Raw genomic sequence first — 7,493 nt, forward strand, 5'->3', positions numbered from 1 at the left:
TTCTGACTTACTTCACTCTGTATGACAGACTCCAGTTCTATCCACCTCATTACAAATAACTCAGTTTCATTTCTTTTTATGGCTGAGTAATATTCCATTGTATATATGTGTTAGCATACAGTATTTGTTTTTCTCTGACTTTTACTTCACTCTGTATGACAGACTCCAGGTCTATCCACCTCATTACAAATAACTCAGTTTCATTTCTTTTTATGGCTGAGTAATATTCTATTGTATATATGTGCCACATCTTCTTTATCCATTCATCTGTTGATGGACACTTAGGTTGCTTCCATGTCCTGGCTATTGTAAATAGAGCTGCAATGAACATTTTGGTACATGACTCTTTTTGCATTATGGTTTTCTCAGGGTATATGCCCAGTAGTGGGATTGCGGGGTCGTATGGTAGTTCTATTTGTAGTTTTTTTAAGGAACCTGAAACTTGGAGAATTTCCTATTGTATTCTAATTCTTTGGATCTAATTTGTTTAAACCTTAGCTGGCTTTCTCTGACACCACTCTGGCAAAGAGAGGATGACACAGCCTCATTGCTGATAAGTGGGGTTAGAAATCCAGCTTTCCCACTTGACCTCTGTTGATAATCAAGAGGAGGCACCCCATTACTGTTGAGTGGTGAGTAGGATTTCTGGCTTCCCATTAGGCCTCCATTGATAACTTCCTGCCTTGGAGGGGTAGGAGTTGTTTGTCACTGCTCCCCCAAAAACCTCAACTGACACCATGAGGTGGGGGGCTCACCACTAGCCATCAGGAATGAACATTGCTCCCTACTGGGTCTTCCCTGACATCATCTTGGTGTGAGTTTGGGTCACCTTGTAACAATCTGCAAGGACAGAAGTCTAAGCTCCCCATTCTGTCTTTGTTGCTATGAGTGGGGGTGGGGTCATAGTTTTTCTGTGGTGTTTGGCTGGAGTAGAGCAGTACTGTCTAAAAGTTTCTGGCTTGCTAGGCTGCCCCTTTCCTAGTCCTTTGGCTAGAGAGAGCAGCCTTTTATTGGGGCTTTTTTATTTGCTTGGCATGTGCCTATTACTGTTTCTCTGTTACTGACTTCTTCAGCTCCAAGTCTGGGACATATGAGGAAAAACAAAACCCAGAGAATTCAGTAGCATGTTGTACCTCAGGTCCTGAGGTCCATACAGAGTTTGCATTCTTCTCCACATTTCACAGTCTTCTTACATTTCTTTTATATATAATTTCTAGGGCTTTTCGTTGTACTTAGTAGAAGAAAGAGGATAAAGTATGTCCATCTTCTCAGAAGTGGAAGTCCTCCAAAAATATTTAAAGAATTGAAATTATACAAAGTATGTTCTCTGGTTACAAAAGAATTAAACTAGAGATGAATAACAGAAAGATATCTAGAATATCTCCAAATATTTGAAAACTAGGAAATACACATCCAAATAACTGATGAAACAATAAAATAAGTCACAAGGAGAATTAGAAAAAAAATTGAGTTGAATAAAAAATAAAACATAATATAGTCAGAATGTGTTGGGTATAGCTAATGCAATGCTGAGAGGGAAATTTATAGTACTAAATGCATAAATTAGAAAAGAGGAAAAGTCTCAAATCAACCACCTAAGTTCTACTTCAAAAAAACTAGAAAGAGTAGAGGAAATTAAACATAAGGCAAGCAAAACGAAGGAAATAATAAAGATAACAGAAATAAATGAAATAGAAAACAAACAATACAGAAGATCAATGAAACTAAATTGTTCCTTTGAAAATATCAATAAAACTGATAAATCTCTATCAAGACTGTTCAAGAAAGAAGAGATAAAACACAAATTTTCAACATCAGAAAATAGACTAGTGTTACAACTACAGCTTCTAAAGATACTTAAAACATACTAAGGTTATATTATGAACAACTTTGTGCCAATAAATTTAGTAACTTAGATGAAATTTAGTAACTTAGATATTCTTTGAAAATCACAAACCACCAAAATTATTCAAGAAGAAATATATCACCTGAATGTCCTTATGGTTGTTAAGGAAATAAAATTTGTTGTCAAAACATTACCGCAAACAAAACCAAAGCCCCAGGTTAAAAACCTCCCCAAAGAACTATTGACTCAAGAGGAAGGAATAATTAACTCAGTTTATAAGGCCAGCTTTACCCGGATACCAAACCAAAGACATTACAAGGAAAGAAAACTACAAGACAATATCCCTCTTGAATATAGATGTAAAAATCCTTAACAAGATATTAGCATATACAACAATATATAAAAGAATAATATATCATACCTGAGTAGAATTTAATCCAAGAACATAAGTTTGGTTCAAAATTCAAAGACCAGTGGATAAAGAAGATGTGGTATGTATATACAATGGAATACTACTCAGCCAGAAAAAAGAACAAAATAATGCCATTTGCAGCAACATGGATGCAACTAGAGATTATTATACTAAGTGAAGTAAGTCAGAAAGAGAAAGACAGATACCACATGACATCACTTATATGTGGAATCTAAAATATGACACAAATGAACACATCTATGAAACAGAAACAGACTCACGGACACAGAGAACAGACTTGTGGTTGCCGAGGCGGAGGGATTTGGCAGAGCGATGGAGTGGGAGGTTGGGGTTAGCAGATGTAAGCTTTTATATATAGAATGGATAAACAACAAGGTCCTACTGTATAGCACAGATAACTATATTCAATATCCTATGATAAACAATAATGGAAAATAATATTTTTTTAAAAACAAGAATGTATATATATGTATAACTGAATCACTTTGCTGTGTAGCAGAAATTAACACAACATTGTAAATCAACTATACTTCAATAAAAAATTCAAAGACCAATAAGGCAATTCACTATAAAAATAGATGAATTTAAAAAAAATTTTTCCTTTTTAAAATAAATTTTTTAAATTTATTTATTTTGTTTTATTTAGTTTATTTTTGGTTGCATTGGGTCTCTGTTGCTGCACACAGGCTTTCTCAAGTTGCGGCAAGCAGGGGCTACTCTTCGTTGTGGTGCATGGGCTTCTCATTGCAGTGGCTTCTCTTTTTGTGGGGCACGGGCTCTAGGCGTGCAGGCTTCAGTAGCTATGGCCTGCGGGCTCTAGAGCGCAGGCTCAGTAGTTGTGGTGCACGGGCTTAGTTAACAGAAACAGACTCACGGACACAGAGAACAGACTTGTGGTTGCCGAGGCGGAGGGATTTGGCAGAGCGATGGAGTGGGAGGTTGGGGTTAGCAGATGTAAGCTTTTATATATAGAATGGATAAACAACAAGGTCCTACTGTATAGCACAGATAACTATATTCAATATCCTATGATAAACAATAATGGAAAATAATATTTTTTTAAAAACAAGAATGTATATATATGTATAACTGAATCACTTTGCTGTGTAGCAGAAATTAACACAACATTGTAAATCAACTATACTTCAATAAAAAATTCAAAGACCAATAAGGCAATTCACTATAAAAATAGATGAATTTAAAAAAAATTTTTCCTTTTTAAAATAAATTTTTTAAATTTATTTATTTTGTTTTATTTAGTTTATTTTTGGTTGCATTGGGTCTCTGTTGCTGCACACAGGCTTTCTCAAGTTGCGGCAAGCAGGGGCTACTCTTCGTTGTGGTGCATGGGCTTCTCATTGCAGTGGCTTCTCTTTTTGTGGGGCACGGGCTCTAGGCGTGCAGGCTTCAGTAGCTATGGCCTGCGGGCTCTAGAGCGCAGGCTCAGTAGTTGTGGTGCACGGGCGTAGTTGCTCCACGGCATGTGGGATCTTCCTGGACGAGGGCTCGAACCCATGTCCCCTGCATTGGCAGGCGGATTCTTAACCACTGAGCCACCAGGGAAGACCTGAATTTTTTAAAGTTTTTTATTATCTCACTCCATGCGGCAAAAATATTTGACAAGATTCAGCATTCATTCATGTTAAAAACCCTCAGGAGGGCTTCCCTGGTGGCGCAGTGGTTGAGAATCCGCCTGCCAATGCAGGGGACACCTCAGGAAACAAAGATGGAAGAGAAATTCCTAAAACTGATAAAGGGTATCTACAAAAAACCTCAGCCTGTAGACCTTCTCTAAAAAAAAAAAAATTGCTCTCTCATACTCAATTGATGAAAGAGTTTATGTTGTTTTCCCTATGATCAGGAATAAGACAGGAATGTCCACTCTCACCTCTCTTCTTCAACACTGCACTGGAGGTCCTAGCTACAAATATAGTAGAAGTAAGAGGATACTTACTCTCAAATCAAAAGAGATTTGAAAGGAAAAAATAAATCTTCATTCATAGAAGACATGATTGAATCTGTAAAAAATTTCAAACAATCTACTACAAAGCTTCTAAAACTAATATGTGAATTTATCAAAGTCATAAGATATAGGGTCCATTTACAAAAATCTATTTCTATATGTTTACAATGAACAATTGGAATTGAAATTTTAAAAGAAGCATTACCTCTTACAATGCTACCAAAATACATACAAGATCTGTATCCTGAAAATAAATCTTCCCTGTAGTTTTTTTTTAATTAATTAATTAATTAATTAATTAATTATTTTTGGCTGCTTTGCGTCTTTGTTGCTGCACGCGGGTTTTCTCTAGTTGCGGCGAGCGGGGACTACTCTTTGTTGTGGTGCGCGGGCTTCTCCTTGTGGTGGCTTCTCTTGTTGCGGACCACAGGCTCTAGGCACACGGGCTTCAGTAGTTGTGGCACACGGGCTCAGTAGTTGTGGCTCACAGGCTCTAGAGCGCAGGCTCAGTAGTTGTGGTGCACGGGCTTAGTTGCTCCGTGGCATGTGGGATTTTCCTGGACCAGGGCTTGAACCTGTGTCCGCTGCATTGGCAGGTGGATTCTTAACCACTGCGCCACCAGGGAAGTCCTCTTCCTTGTAGTTATTGTTTTTAGTAGATATGAACCACAAACTAGATAAATGCCAATAATAGAGTTCTGGGTAAATTATATATGGGTCTTTCAAATAAAGGAATGCTATTCAATCACTAAAAAAGACATTGTCGATTATTATTTATCAAATGTGTTTTAAATATCTTATGTTTTTTTAAAGTTTAAAAATAATATATGCAGTAAAATGTTGTTTAAAACTATCTTATACATAGTGCATAATAATGAGCTGCAATAGGTAAACAAAGATTTACATGACAGCTTCCTCTGTATGATAGGATTATGAGTGTTTTAAACTTTTTCATTTATTTGCTTATCTGCTTTTCCTCATTTTTATACATGAGCATGTATAGCTAACATCATAAAAAATAAATAATGCTTTTATACTTTAAATTTGGTCTCAGGACTTCCCCGGCGGTCCAGTGGGTAAGACTCCGTGTTCCCAATGCAAGGGGCCCGGGTTCAGTCCCTGGTCGGGGAACTAGATCCCACATGCCGCAACTAAGAGTTCGCATGCTGCAACTAAGAAGTCCGCATGCCACAACTAAAGGTCCCGCGTGCCACAACAAAGATCCTGCGTGCCGCAACTAAGACCCAGTGCAGCCAAAATAAATAAATAAATAGATAAATATTTTTTTTAATCTATAAAAATATAAATAAATTTGGTCTCTATCAGCTCTCTTGTGTGGTTGAGAAGGAATATTACAGAATGACATATATGTATCATCTTTCTAAATTTCTCTTCATCTTTTCCACCTTCATCTGAGTAGCTCTCTAAATAAATTTGGTCCCAACCTTATCATGTAAGTATAGTGAGATTTGGGTGGTTCAGTCTGACCTTCATATATTCAACATTCTAGAATCTCAATTACATTTCCTATTTCCCCCCAATACTTTGAGATACACTGATATTTTACCATTCATATACGATTCTGCCTTTTCTTTTTTTAACATCTTTATTGGAGTATAATTGCTTTACAATGGTGTGTTAGTTTCTGCTGTATAACAAAGTGAATCAGCTATACATATACATATATCAATCCTGCCTTTTTGAATTTCCTTTATTTTACCCCTAGTGCAGTTGGTATGACAATATAAAACATCATTAATTCCAAGATTAGTTTTAATGAAACAATAGCTTAAATGATCACATTTCTATTTGCATTTTTAAATATCATTTACGTATTCACATCATGTATATATTTAATTCAGATACTGCTGAGAAACATAATTTCTGTTTTACTGGGACTGTCTGCATTGGGAAAAAAAATCACTCATTTACATCTTGCAATTATTATGTTAAAATGTTCCTGAGCAGAAATCAGATCCCGTATTGTCAACAAAGTCTTTTGCCTGCTATTATTTCTAAAAGTCACCTATTCTACCCTCTCTATCAAAAGAGTATTGAAATCAATACACACTGGTCAGTCACTGGATTTGAAAGAGAAAATTGGTCCAGGGCTCTAGCATATGATTATGGAATTGAGTGAAAAACACTGGTAACTGAGTTAATTATGACACATCTGCAGCACATAGCACGGCATTTAAGAGAACAGGCTCTGGAGTGAGACTGCTTGGGTTCCAAATCCTCGCTCACTAGCCAGAGAACTTGGGGAACTTAACCTCTCTCAGCCTCCATTTCCTTCTTTGTAAAATAGGGGTAATGCCAGTACCTTCCTTAGAGGGATAATATGAACATTAATGAAGTCACTACATGTAAAGCACTTCGAATAGTGCCTGGCACGTTGTAAGGACTCAGTAAATATTATCTATTATTATTTGATAAACTGGTGGTTTGGAGTGAAGTCAGTTCAGGATACAGATGGAACGAACACTGGATTAAGGGGCCCTAATTAATCTAATGATAGCTATGTGACTGGCAAAATACACCACCATTTACCAACTGAGTACTGAAGTCCATATACCTGTGCTAATTGCTATCTCACAGCATTATCTGGTTTAATGTAATCCTGCCAGACAAGTATTAGCATCTCCATTTCATTTCATAACACAGTGGTAAGAGTTTAGACAGAGAATTGGATTTCCAGGGTTTTAATCATGGCTCTATTATTCACTAGCTACGTGATCTGGGGCAGATCACCTAAACATTCAAAGCTTCAGTGTCCCCATATCTAAAGTGGGGAACACTTGAAGCAAAAGGCCTACATCATAGAGTTACTGTGAGGATTAAATGAGTTACTACATATTAAGGTCTTTTCGCACAATGTCTGGCCCATAAGTGATCAAGATGGCTTAGCTGTTATTATTGCTACTAGAACAGATGATCATAAATATCTAGTCCCAGGTCACAAAGCTGTCTAATTCTCCATTTCATATTCTTTGCATGGTTCTGTGCTGATTGTGATGGCAAGTCAGTTCTCCTTTCTTGGTTTCAGTGAAGATCCTCATCTTTAAAGTAAGCATTGTGATCTCTTGTTATACTATAAAGCTGTCTTGCTTCTCTAAAAAGCAATGATTTCTGGATGGATTTATATAGTCTAAGTCAAAAGTTGGACAAAGAGTAGCAGTGCATTCTTTCCTGGATAGCACTTAGCATGACAGCACAGATACAAGGCTGAAGAGGGATACCAGTAAAGATGG

This window comes from Physeter macrocephalus, chromosome 21, assembly GCF_002837175.3.
Source record: "Physeter macrocephalus isolate SW-GA chromosome 21, ASM283717v5, whole genome shotgun sequence".
NCBI classification, from domain to species: Eukaryota; Metazoa; Chordata; class Mammalia; order Artiodactyla; family Physeteridae; genus Physeter; species Physeter macrocephalus.